The sequence below is a fragment of the Callithrix jacchus genome, chromosome 6, assembly GCF_049354715.1.
Source record: "Callithrix jacchus isolate 240 chromosome 6, calJac240_pri, whole genome shotgun sequence".
In the NCBI taxonomy this organism is placed as follows: domain Eukaryota; kingdom Metazoa; phylum Chordata; class Mammalia; order Primates; family Cebidae; genus Callithrix; species Callithrix jacchus.
In genome coordinates, this window is record NC_133507.1 from 92,568,435 (window position 1) to 92,583,372 (window position 14,938).

Below are 14,938 nucleotides of genomic sequence, written 5' to 3' on the forward strand. Positions count from 1 at the left end.
AGTGACAAGAGCTGATTAAAGTTCACCGTCACCAAGGCACGAGTACACTGGAGGGGTTTTAAGCCCTCGGTTGCTCATGGGATTGCCAGTCTGAGGGCAGCCTTCCACAAGAACTGGACACAAGGTACTACAACTCCACACAAGGTACTACAAATCCTTTATCAGGAGGAGTGGCTCTTGCCCCAAGCCTGCCATACAGCAGGTATCTTTACAATACTGAACGCCGCCACCTGGGCCATGGATTCCTGTCCTGGTATAACTGTTTTTCCCTTAAATCATGCTCTGCATCATGTCTGATCCAGAAATTCCTCCGACTATAAGCTGCTTATTCCTTAATTCATGCTCTGTACCGTGTCTACTCTAGGCAGTTCTCTGACTATGAACTAAGATATAATTATATATATATATACACATACACACACACACACACACACACATATGTATTATATGAAAATAATTGGGTAGTAAGATATTCTTCAGGCATTCATTCTATAAACTAATATATGATTATATATCAATGATAATACAAAAGGAAATAACTGAGTAGTAACACTATAAACTAAAATATTCTTCAGGCACTAATTGTGCTGGGAATCTGCTCAGCTGTCCTTCCTTGGTGCCTAGATGGGGGGTTACCCACATTAAACCTTTCTTTTACCTGGTCCCTTTTACACTTTTTGCTTTTATTTTCAGTAGTACAGGAATCATCTTATAAGACACTGTACTATGCTTTAAAAATCATTTTATTTTCTAAGAGAAGTAAGCATGCTTATAGCAGGTACAAAAGCTTTAGTGCTCATCATGGTGAGTTGGTGAAGAATTTCTGGAAATGTTGGTATCATATCGAGAAAACATCTTTGACATAGCTGAAGACTTTTTGCCAGCATTTTAGATCCTTGTTTGGAGACACTGGGCTTGGGAGTTTCTGTGGACAAAGTAAACAATAAGAATAGCTTTATTTCTGGATGCTGATGTCAAATACCTTGCTTAAGTTTATATGGGTAAACGGTGACCCAGCTGGGAATAGAGTCCAGGCTTTCTGACACTCATGGCATCATTATGCCTACTGTCCTGCGAGACTTCTTTAGTCAGGTATGCAAAGTCCACTTCTCTTTTCCCAGCAGAACACTCTTTGAAAATGTCTAATGAGTTAAATGGGAACATAACTTTCAGCTCTATTCAGTGTGGACACCTATTTCAGAATGCTCAAAAGAAGATAGAAGTACATAAAAATACTGTAAATTCTCATCTACTTTGAGTAAATTTTCCATTGACTGACCCCAAATGGTTCTTTACGTCATATAAGATAGGACTATTTAGGTAATAAAAGAGTTTCTATTTGGATTTTTTTTTGCACCATTTATTCAGCATGAGGCTTGAAAGAATATAATCATCTTTGGCAACTCTTGAAAGCCTTCCTTGAAAGCTACCTGAATAAATACCTTTCCTAATGCTCTCAAAGCACTCTAAACATGTTTATATTATAAAACTCATCATGCTGTGCATTAATTATGTTAGTTCTTATGTACACCTAATTATTACATAAAATAAAATAATTGATGTGTGGTCAATTTTATTTTATTTTATTTTTTAAATTTTCTTTAAGTTCTGGGGTACATGTGCAGATTGTGCAGGTTTGTTACTCCCGAGACCCTGGTGTGTGATGTTCCTCTTCCTGTGTCTATGTGTCCTCATTGTTCAACACCCACTTATGTGTGAGAACATGCAACGTTTGGTTTTCTGTTCTTGTGTCAGTTTGCTGAGAATGATGGTTTCTGGTTTCATCCATGTCCCTACAAAGGACATGAACTCATCAATTTTAGAGAGAAATGAACTGAGATTAAGAATGCACATATCTGAAAGTTAAATGTGAAGATAAAACTATTTTTAATACAAAAAAGCTCTTCTATGGTTTCCAGCAATATGCTAAACAAGTGTCTTTCATTTTGCCTAGAATTCAGTATAGAGTATCAAAGTCATACTGTTAAAAATAGCTAAACTTTCAAAGAGATAGTAGAACTTTCTGAAGGTAAAACAATTATGAGAACACAAATCTATAGTGGTAAGGAAATGCTGAAGCTGATACCTGCTCTAGGGACATTGGCCACATCTGGAAATGTAGTGTCTGGTCAGAGCATTTAAAACAAGACATTGGGCCCCCAAAAGATGGGGAATTAAAACTAAGAGCTCCTAAAAATATACAGATGCTTCTTGAATTAAAGTGGGGTTGACATCACAATAAACTTACCATTGTGATTATCAGAGATAAGTGGAAAATACGTTGTTAAATGATATAAGACAAAAATGTAGTCTAATAGCCAGAAGAAGATAATGGAAATGAAGAGAGGAAATACAGAAAGAGAAAATGATTGTACAGAATGGCTCATTATAATAACACTAAAGAAAAACAAAGAAAACATCTTAAAAACAGCCTGACTTGGGGGATGGAAAAATCACTTACACAGGAATAATTACTTAGAATAAAAGTAAAATTAAAAAAAAATTTTTTTTTCTTTTTCTGAGATGGAGTGTCACTCTGTCACCCAGGCTGGAGTGCAGTGGCACATTCTTGGCTCACTGAAATCTCTGCCTCAGTCTAAATCAAACAATATCTTTAAAGTGCCAAGAAAAAATAACTGTCCCCTAAACTTTATTTGTACACTTGGACATAATGACATTCTAATACAAGGATGAAGAACATTTTCTCAAATAAAATCTGAGAATTTACTCCCAAAATACATTCCCTAAAGATCTTCCTAAAGAATGCAGTACTTTAGGACAAATGGCAATGATCCCAAGAAGTACTAAATACAAGAAGGAATGAGTGAAAAGCAAAATAAGTTGGTAAACAAGAGGATAAATATAAATTAAATCTGTATAAAACAGTAATAAGAAAGTAATTTGGCTGACAAAAACTTTAAAATGTCAAAAAATAAATTATTGAACAATAATAAGTTAATATGAAGTTGTGATTAGAAGTAAATTATCTTACTTTAGCTTTTATTTTAAATATACTTCAACATAACTCAAAGAGTAAATTTACAATGTTCAACACAAAGAAATAACAAATATTTGAGTGAAGGATCTCCCAATTAACCAGACTTATTACTATACATTGTATGTTCATATCAAAATACATGTTCCCCAGAAATATGTCTGACTTTTATGTATCCACACAAATTTAAACAAAAAAGTTAGGGTGATTGCCAAAAGAAATATACATATACTGTGCAATTTATAAAACAGTAAAAAATACTAGATAAAAACTAAATTTAGCACTCTTAAGAGAATGTAATAAATAAATAAAAAATATTAAAAAGTAGGACAAAGAGAAACCACAAAGCAATAAAAAACTTCCAAAGATTTGTAACTTACATAAATACAAATTGATTGGGTTCCGTTAAAAGTAATAAATTCTAAGACAATAAAAGTAAAACAAAATCCAGCTGCACATTGTCTTCAAGAGTCATCTAAACAAATAAAGACACTAAGATTAGAAGCTGATATATCTATATTAATATTAGACACATTTAATTTAAGGAAAAAACATAACATGGTAAAGGTCACTGCATGATGATAAAATATTCAATTCACCTGGAAGATATCATGATTCTAAAATATGAATATGTCTAATCATCAGATCAAAAAATATTTTTTAAAATGGGCTGAGCTACATTAAGGAGTTTCAAACTCACTATCATTAATTTTCAATAATGTTTTGAACAAGGAGTAAAAAATAATTATATATGTGGATTTGAATATACAATAAGTTATATATTTGAAATACACAATTTACCATATTGATTGAATGGACATATTTAAACATTACATCCCAAACTGAATATTCATTGTTTTCAACCATACAGAACCTATTAAATATTAATCATGTTTGCTAAGCCATAAGGCATTGTCTACTTCTTCTTTAAAGTTGGTATCATAAAGATCATACTGTCAGTCTACAATGCAATTAAATTGTAAATGACCACCAACAACAATGAAGTAAAAATTAGAATAACTAACCCAGGAGTACAAAATTTAACAACTAACTCATAAGTACAAACTAACAAACAAAATTGAAAATTAAACATAATTCAGAAAAAAATGAAATATGAAAAGGTTTTTGATACATTTTAAATTTTCATAGTTACATATCACCAGCTAAGTTTCACACACTGTTCTAAAAACTTTAAAATACTAAACTCATTGAATTTCCATGAAAACTATATGAATCTCTACTATTATTCTTATTTTATAGTTGGAAAAACTAAAGAACAGAGACATTAAATAACTTGGCCAAACTAGCATGCATTTTGAGTACTGGAGTGTGGATTAAAACTAGCTACCTGAGTACATTCTCTTAGCAACTATGTCATATTGCCTTTCAATAACCTCATCTAAATAAAAAGGGTATATTATGAGTTTATGCAAATATATTTGAAATTTAGATGAATTAAATAAATTTATGTAATATAGTTACCTGCTAAAAAGACTCAAAAAAAAAAAAAAAGAAACAATAGTTCTGAATCACTAAAGCAACTGAATTCATAATTTAGGTTTTTCTCACTAAAAGAACAAAGACTAGGTTATTTATTTTAACAGTGACTACTACCAAACAAAGAATATATAATTTCAACTTTGCAAATGACTATAAAATAATAAAAACAGGCAATACAATAAACTCATGGGGCTAGTGTAATCTTGGCACAAAAACCAAGATATTATGAGAAACGTAAATTACAACCCAACCTCTCTCAAGAACCTAGATGCTAAAATCCTAAATAAATTGCTAGTAAATTTAATCTGCACATGTATAAGAAGAAAAACACATGATAGATAAAATTGATTTAATCAAGGGTGTGTGGTTGTTTTAACAATAAAATATCATATTCTTAACAAACACATAAAATATATTTTTAAAAGTCAGCTTTCATCACTAATAAGAAAGTTTTGCATGTTAGAAATAGAAAGATGCTTTTTTAACCTGACATTATTATCTACCAAAAGATCGCAGTACCTATCATATGAAATGAGAAATTACTTAAACATATTTTTCATTAAGAAAGAAGAAAGGCAGGGCACAGTGGCTAGTGCCTGTAATCCCTGCACTTTGGGAGGCTGAGGTGGGAGATCACCAGAGGTCAGGAGTTCGAGATCAGCCTGAGCCACATGGCGAAAACCTGTCTCTACTAAAAATACAATAATTAGCCGGGCATAGTGGTGCGTGCCTGTAATCCCAATTACTCAAGAGGCTGAGGTAGTAGAATTGCTTCAACCTGGAAGGCAGAGGTTGCAATGAGCTGAGGAGCTGAGATCGTGCCATTGCACTCCAGCCTGTGTGACAGAGTGAGGCTGTGTCTCAAAAAAACAAAAAACAAACAAAAAACTTGAATCCCTCAGACAGAAAATAGACTGTTTTTTTGGGTATATCCATAAAACACTTAAAAATGTCATATATCATATCACATACTTAGCTATAAAGAAAATTTAACAACATCAATGAAAAGAGATTTAAAGCCTAGGCTTTTTGACACTAATTCAAATAAATTAAAAATAAATAATATAAATGTTATCAAAATCAACAATATCAATGAATAGAGATTTAATTTTCTGATACTAATTCAAATAAATTAAAAATAAAACTGTTATCAAAGTTAGAAATACAAGAAATATGTACCAATGTAACTATTACATTGAAAGGATTTTTTTAAAAAATTATACTTTAAGTTCTGGGGTACATGTGCAGATCTTGCAGGACTGTTACATAGGTATACATATGCCATGGTGGTTTGCTGCATTCATCCCCTGTCACCTATGTTAGGTATTTCTCCTAATGTTATCCTTCCCCAATCCCCCAACCACCTGCTGTCCCTCCCCGTAGTACCCCCAAGTCCCCCCAGTAGGCCCCAGTGTGTGATGTTCCCCTCCTGGTGTCCATGTGTTCTCATTGTTCAGCACCCACTTATGAGTGAGAACATGCAGTGTTTGGTTTTCTGTTTCTGTGTCAGTTTGCTGAGAATGATGGTTTCCAGCTTCATCCATGTCCCTGCAAAGGACATGAACTTATCCATAGTATTCCATGGTGTATATGCGCCACATTTTCTTTATCCAGTCTCACTGATGGGCATTTGGGTTGGTTCCAAGTCTTCACTATTGTAAACAGTGCTGCAATGAACATACGTGTGCATGTGTCTTTATGATAGACTGATTTATAATCTTTTGGGTATATACCCAGTAATGGGATTGCTGGGTCAAATGGTATTTCTAGTTCTAGATCCTTGAGGAATTGTCACACTCTCTTCCACAATAGTTGAACTAATTTACACTCCCACCAACAGTGTAAAAGTGTTCCTATTTCTCCACATTCTAGCATCTGTTGTCTCCATATTTTTTAATAATGGCCATTCCAGCTGGCATGAGATGGTATCTCAATGTGATTTTGATTTGCATTTCTCTAACGACCAGAGATAATAAGCATTTTTTCATATGTTTGTTGGCTACATAAATGTCTTCTTTTGAGAAATGTCTGTTCATATCCTTCACCCACTTTTTGATGGGGCTTTTTCTTGTAAATTTGTTTAAGTTCTTTGTAGATTCTGGATATTGGCTCTTTGTCAGATGGGTAGATTGCAAAAATTTTTTCCCATTCTGTTGGTTGCCAGTTTACTCTAAGGATTGTTTCTTTTGCTGTGCAGAAGCTGTTAAGTTTAATTAGATCCCATTTGTGTATTTTGGCTTTTGTTGCCATTGCTTTTGGTGTTTTAGTCACATGAAGTCCTTGCCCATGCCTAAATCCAGGATGGATTTAAACATAAGACCTAACACCGTAAAAACCCTGGAAGAAAACATTAACAGGGATTTTAAGAGGGAAAGTGAAAAATACATAAAAACCAATGAAAAGCAGGACAACAAACATCAAAATGTTCAGTGTTGAATTGTACATTCAGAGTAAAATATAGAGCATGAATACTGTTATTATTTTAAAATAATTTTTTATATTTTCTTATTTAATTTTTGAGGGAGAGTCTTACTCTGTCACCCAGGCTGGAGCGCCCTGACCTGATCATGGCTCACTGCAACCTCTGCCTCCCAAGTTCAAGTGATTTTCCCATCTCAGCCTTTCAAGCAGCTGGGACCATGGATGTGTGCCACCATGCCTGGTTAAGTTTTTGTATTTTTGGTAGAGACGGGTTTTTATCATTTTGCCCAGGTTGGTTTCAAACTGCTGAGCTCAAGCAATGCACCTGTGTTGGCCTCCCAAAGTTCTAGGTTTGCAGGCATGAACCACTGCAGCCAGCACAATATAATTTTTAAATAAAACCATAACCCAGCAAGGTTAGGTGGCTCACACCTGTAATCCCAGGTCTTTGAGAGGCTGAGGCAGGCAGATCACCTGAGGTCAGGAGTTCAAGACCAACCTGGTGAACATGGCAAAACCCTATCTCTACTAAAAATACAAATATTAGCTGGGTGTGGTGGCACACACCTGTAATCCCAGCTACTCAGGAGGCTGAGGCAGGAGAATCGCTTGAGCCCAGGAGGTTGCAGTGAGCTGAGATCTCACCACTGTACTCTAGCCTAGGTGACAGAATGAGACTTCCATCTCAAACAAACAAACAAACTAACTAACTTACTAAAAACCCACAGAAACAAAACACAAAAATTCCACAATTTTGGAAAATATAGTTTACAAATGGTCTGGGTAAAATGGTATTTCTGGTTCTAGATCCTTGAGGAATCACCACACTGTCTTCCACAATGCTTTTAAATGTTTTAATAGAATTTACTTGTGAAGTCCTCTGGTCCTTGGAAATTTTTTGTTGTTGTTGTTGTTGAAAACGTTTTGATTACGGATTCAGTCTCCTTTTTCATTATTAAACTGTTCAGAGGTTCTTTCTTGACTCAGTTTTGGTAGGTTTCATGATTCCAGTAATCCATTCAATTCTTTTAGTTTATCCAATTTGTTAGTATATAATTGTTTATAACAGTTCTTTATTATTCTTCTTATTTTTGAAAGATACATTAATATGTACCTTTTTGTTTCTGATTTATCTTTTTTTCTTAGTCTAGCCAAGGGTTTGCCCGTTTTCTTTTTTTCAATCAATTCTTAGTTTTGTTATTTTTCTTATTGCTTTCTAAGTTTTCTATTTTATTTATGACTTAATATTTATTTATTTTCTTCTTATGACTTCAGACTTACTTTCTTCTTTTTCTAGTTCCTTGAGGTTTAAAGTTAGATCACTTGAGATCTTCTTATTTAATGCTATGTGTTTATTGCTATAAACTACTCTTATACATCTGTCTTTGTGGCATTCCATAGATTTGGGTATGTTGTGGGTTTTTTTTTTTTGGTCTGGAGACAATTTTAAAATTCCCTTTGGTGTCCTCTTTGACCCAATGGTTTCTAAAGAATGTGCTGTTTAGTTTCCATGTATTGGTGACTTTTCTGGTTTTCTTCTGTTATTGATTTCAAGTTTAGTTCCATTGTGGTTGGAAAATATAAATGTAATGCTTTTGATCTTAAATTTTATAGGATTTGTTTTGTAACCCAGCATATGATCTATTTCACAGAGTGTTCCGTGTATGTTTGAGCAGAATGTGTGGTATTCTTCTGTCAGGTGCTAAGTTCTGTGCATGCCTATTAGGTCAATTTGGGTGTCCAGAAGTAAAATTATTTCTATTTGCAGATGACATAATCACATACATAGAAAACCCTAAATACTCAGTTAAAATAAATGTCAGAATGAATGAATTTAGTAAAGTTGCAGGATACAAAATCACCACTAAAAAATCAATTGATTTTCAGTGACCAAACTACTCAAAGACAAAACTAAGAAAGCAATATCAGCCCACTTACAAAAACAATGAAATACTTAGAAATAAACTTAATCAAAGAGATACAAGACTTGTACAGCAAAAATTAGAACACATTGATGACGGAAGTTTTAAAAGACAGATAAATGGAAAAAACATCTCAGGTTCATGAATTAGAAAAATTACATTGTTAAAATTTTTATGCTACACAGAATGACCTACAAATTCATTGCAATCCTTATAATATTCTTGATAACATTCTTTACAAAAATATTTTTTAAATCCTAAAATTTATATGGAACCACAAAACATCCTGAAAAGGCAAAACAATCATGAGCAAGAACAAAGGTATGTGATTAGGCATAACGTTTTCTGATTTAAAATATTGTATACTACAAAACCACAATGACTAAAACAGTATGATACTGACATAAAAACAGACCTATAGTCCCACAAAATAGAATATAAAGCCCAGAAATAAATTTACATATCTGTGGTTAACAGATCTTTGAAAAGGATGTCAAAGAAACCCAGTGGGTATTTTAAAATAAATTGTTTCAAATGTTCTCTCTACAAAAAATAAATAAATATTTGAGGTGAGATATAGATATAGATATATAGATGCTAATTAGCCTTATTTGATCATTCCACAATGTATACATGCAATGAAACATTACATTATACCATATAAATATAGAAAGTAACAATTTCTTTCTTTCTTTTTTTTTGAGATCGAGTCTTGCTCTGTTACCCAAGCTGAAGTGCAGTGGTGTGATATTGGCTCACTGTAACCTCCTGAATTCAAGCAATTCTCCTGCCTTAGCTTTTTGAGTAGCTGGGATTACAAGTGTACACCACCATGCCTCACTGATTTTTTGTCTTTTTAGTAAAGATGGGGTTTTACCATGTTGGCCAGGCTGGTCTCAAACTCTTGATTTCAAGTGATCTGCCCATATTAGCCTCTCAAGTGCTAGGATTACAGGCAGGAGCCACTATCCGGCCAGCAAATAACACTTTTTAGTAAACCAAATCCAGCAGCATATCAAAAAACTAATCCCCCACAATCAAGTAGGTGTTATTCCTGTGACGCAAGATTGGTTTAGCATATACAAATCAATCAACGTTATTCATCACATAAACAGAACTAAAGACAAAAAAACACATAATCATCTCAATAGATGCAGAAAAGACTTTTGGTAAAATTCAACATCCCTTCATGTTAAAAACTCCCAACAAACTAGGTATCAAAGGACTATACATCAAAATAATAAGAGCCATTTATAATAAACCACAGCCATTATCATACTGAATAGGCAAAAGCTAGAAGCATTCTTCTTGGTTTAGGCTGGGCCTCTCTTACCACTCCTATTGAATATAGTATTTGAATTCCTGGCCAGAGCAATCAAGCAATCAAAAATAAACAAACAAACAAACAAATAAATAAATAAATAAATGGCATCCAAATAGGAAAAGAGGAAGTCAAACTATTCCTGTTTGCAGATGATACGATTCTATATCTAGAAAATCCCACAGTCTCAGCCTCAAATCTACTTATGCTAATAAACAACTTCAGGAAATTTTAGGATACAAAATCAACATACAAAAATCACTAGCATTCTTAACACCAAAAACAGTCAAGCTGGGAGCCAAATCAGGAATGCAATGTCATTCACAACAGTCACAAAATGAATGAAATACTTAAGAAATGCCACTAAACAGGGAGATGCAAGATCTGTGCAGTGAGAATTACAAAACACTGCTTAAAGAAATCAGAGATGACATAAACAAATAGAAAAAGATTGTATGATCATAGATAGGATGAATCAATACTGTTAAAATGACTATGCTGCCCAGAGCAATTTATAGATAAAATGCCATTCCTATCAAACCACCAACAACACTCTTCACAGAACAAGGAAACATTATTTTAAATTTTATATGGAACCAAAAAAAAAAAAAAAAAAGAACCTGAATAGCCAAGGCAATCCTAAACAAAAAGAACAAAGCAAGAGGCATCAAGCTACCTGACTTCAAACTACACTATAGGTCTAAGGTAACCAAAATAGCATGGTACTAGTATAAAAACAGACACACATGCCTACAATCATCTGATCTTTGACAAAAAAACAAGCAATGGGGAAAGGATACCCTATTCAATAAATGGTTGTGGAATAACTGGCTAGCTATATGCAGAAGACTGAAACTGGATCCCTCCTTATACCATATATAAAAATCAACACAAGATGGATTAAAAACTTAAATGTAAAACCCAAACTATAAAAACCTTGGAAGACAACATACATAATAACATTCTGCACATAGGAACTGGCAAAGATTTCATGATGAAGATGTCAAAAGCAATTGTAACAAGGGCGAAAATTAACAAATGGGATCTAGTTAAAGAGCTTCTTCACAGCAAAAGAAACTCGTAACAGAGTAAATAGACAACCTACAAAATCGGAAAAATATTTGCAAACTATGCATCTGACAAGAGTTTAATATCCGGCATCTGTAAGTAACCTAAACAAATTTACAAGGAAAAAAACCCACAAACAACCCCATTAAAAAGAGGGCAAAGGATATGAACAGACATTTGTCAAAAGAAGATAAACATGCAGTTAGCAGCATATTTTTTAAAAGCCCAATATTACTGATTGTTAGATAAATTCAAATCAAAACCACAATGAGATACCATCTTGTACCAGTCAGGATTGTTAGTATTAAAAAGAAAAAATAATAGATGCTAGCAAGTTCTCAGAGAAAAGGGAGCATTTATACATTGTGGTGGGAGTGTAAATTAGATCAACCACTGTGGAATGTAATGTGATGATTCCTCAAAGAGCTGAAAACAGAACCACCATTTGACCCAGCAATCCCATTACTAACTATATAACCAAAGGAACATACATCATTCTATCATAAAGACACATGCATGTGTATGTTCATTGCAGCACATTACTGACAATAGCAAAGGCATGGAATCAACCTAAATGGCCACAAACGGTAGACTAGGTTTTTAAAAATATGGTGCATATGCATATGCATGGAATACTATGCAGCCATGGAAAAGAATTAGATCATGTCCTTTGCATGAACATGGATGGAGCTGGAGGCCATTGTCCTTAGCAAACTAACACAGGAACAGAAAACCCAACCCTCATATTCTCACTTATAAGTGGGAGCTAACTGATGAGAACACCATGGACACAAAGAGGGGAACAACAACACTGAGGCTTACCTGGGGGTAGAGGGTAGGAGGAGGGAGAGGATCAGAAAAAATAATGATTGGGTACTAATACTAGGCTTACTACCAGGGTGATGAAATACAGACCCTCAAGACACAAGTTTATCTGTTAAACAAACTTGCACATGTGTCACTGAACCTAAAATAAAATAAAAATTTCTTAAAGAAAATAACTATTTGCCAATTAAAAATAAAATAAAACAATATAAATACAGAAAATAACTATTTTCCAATTAATAATAACACAAAAAGAAATAATAGGGAAAGATAATTTTTTCCTTAAATGTTGTTGGGAAAACAGTATGTCCACAGGCAGAAGAATTAAATCAGATCCTTACTTCACATCTTATATAAAAAAGCAACAAAAAATGAATTAAAGATATAAATGTAAGGCCTTGAGGCATAAAACTGTAAGAGAAAACATACAGATCTTCTTGATGTTGATCTAGGCAGTATGTTTGGATATGGCACTAAAAGCACAGGCAATAAAAGCAAAAATAGAAAAATGAGATTATATTAAAAAGTTTTTGCATTGCTGTAAAACAATCAACAGAGTGAGAAAGCAACCTACAGAATTGTGTAAAATATTTATAAACCATATGTCTGATAAGGTTTTGTTATGCAAAGTATCTAAGAAACTGAAACAATTCAATGGTTAAAAAAATTACAAATAATGAGCAAAATACATGAACAGACCTAAATACATTTATCAAAGTCATGTAAATAAAAAAAAGTATATAGAAAAATGCTCAACATGACTAATCTCAGGGAAATACAATCAAAACCACAATAAAATACCATTTCACACCTCTTAGAATACCTACTATCAAAAAAGTAGAAGACAACAAATGCTGACAAGATTGTGAAGAAAAGGAAAACCTTGCACATTGTTGGTAGAAATGTAAATTTGTACAGACATTATGGAAAACAATATGAAGTTTCCTCAACAATGGCCTTATGATCTAGCAATTCGACGTTTGGGTACATATGCAAAGGAAATGAAATCAGTATGTTGAAGAGATATCTGCATTCCATGTTTACTGCAGCATTATTCACAATAGCTAATACATGGAAACAAATGTACACCAACAGATGAGGGGATACAGAAAATCTGGTATAAACCAAGAGATAGATCTATCTGTCTAAGTAGATGTATAGGTAAATACAGGTACACAAACAGAGAGATACAATAGAATACTATTTAGCCTTTCAAATGAAGGAAATCCTGCTGTTTGTGACAACATCAAAGAACTTGGAGAACATCATGTTAAGTGGAATAAGCCAAATGCAGAAAGACAAAAACTGCATGATTTATTTGTGTAATATAAAAATGTCAAGCTCATAGGAATAGAGAATAGAATGGTGGTTACCAGGAGTTATGGCGAGGAAGTTAAATAAGATAAATAAGTTTGCAAGATTTAATGTACCACCATGTGACTATAGTTAATAATATTGTATCATTAAAAACTTCTAAGAAAGTAGATCTTAAGTGTTCTTTCCCCACCACACACAAATAGTTATGTGAAGTTAAGAATATGTTAATTAGCTTGGTTGTGGTGAATATTTTATAGTATATACATATATCAAGTTGTATACGATGTTCTTTGTCTTAGGATGAGGTTACATGTTAATTAACCAATTGTGAGTCAAAAATATTGTAAGCCGAGAATGCATTTCATACTTCAATAAACCTACAGTGAAGTTGAAAAATCCTAAATAGAACCATTGCAAGTCAGGGACCATCTGTACCTTCAATATGTACAATTTTAAATTGTCAACTATACCTTACTAAAGTTGTGTTGTGGGGGAGAAGCTGATATTAAAGGAAGAAACAGTAAGAATAAGGATGTGTGTACAAAGAATTTAATTTGCTTTTCCAATTTTGGTTGTCAACATTAGTACAAACAATAAAAATAACAAAAAAAGAATAGGAAATTCCTTCTCATCCTTCCTGACTCAATGCAGTCTCTTCCTAAATTGTAAAGGCTTTTGTGATGACCCTAGATAGATAGAGGAATTCTCTTTCCCATAACTTTTCCAACTTTTATACATACCCACTTCCTTGATTGCTCTTTATCATATTTGGCCATGACTATCTCTCCCAGTATTCTGCAAGAGCCCTGAGTAAAAATTGTGCCATTTTTCCTTGAATGTTTAAAACTTAGCACCATATCTAGCATGAAGCAAAAACTCAATAAATGTTAGTTGAAAAAATAAATAAAATGCAAGATTTACTCAATAATTGCTGCTGATACTTACCTGATTTGTAGAGATAGCTTGATCTCTTGGTTGGTTTTCCATTATGATTAGTATTTGTCTCCTACATAATTCACGAAAACAAAACAAATAGATCCATAAAATAAATTTTAGTATTCAAACATCAACTATTATTTCTATATTTAAAATTCAGAAATTTAAGATTTTAAAAATTTATCATTAGTGTCAATTTATAAGAAATGCACATTTTATTATGTTTACATTACATGTGTTATTTATAGAATTCCAAGTTCACAGTTGTATCAAAAGTTGTACGTAAAACTACCTACACATTTGATGATTTGCTAAGACTTTGGGATTCAGCATATATTTGTACTCCCATCTAACACATCTAAGATTTAATATGTATGGCAATGTCAGATACTGCACACATTACCCCAAAAAGGTCAGTAATAAAATTTAGACACTGTTTTTAAAGGATTATTTTTAAGTTGAGGACATAGCCTTTATAATATGTTGGCCAATATGACGTCAAATGTGAAAGCTGTTAAAATTTTCTTTTTTTGACTCTTAGCATATTTAATGTGGCAATAGTAGAACAGGGAACTAAGCCCAATGTATATTTGTCAAATGTTCATTCTAAAACTGCTCTATAGAAAAGCAATT

At 33.1% G+C, this 14,938-nt stretch overlaps 1 pseudogene across 1 annotated transcript in view; it reads right to left on the minus strand.

Annotated features, from left to right (window-relative positions):
- Nucleotides 1–724: 724 nt before the first annotated feature.
- LOC100389795 (fibrous sheath-interacting protein 2-like) overlaps nucleotides 725–14,938 on the minus strand; it is a 43,525-nt pseudogene continuing 29,311 nt past the window's right edge. The window contains exons 12-13 of the transcript XR_013519351.1: nucleotides 14,315–14,375; nucleotides 725–925 (exon numbers count right to left, since the gene is read on the minus strand). The product of XR_013519351.1 is annotated as a fibrous sheath-interacting protein 2-like (transcript). The remainder of the gene's footprint in view (nucleotides 926–14,314; nucleotides 14,376–14,938) is intronic.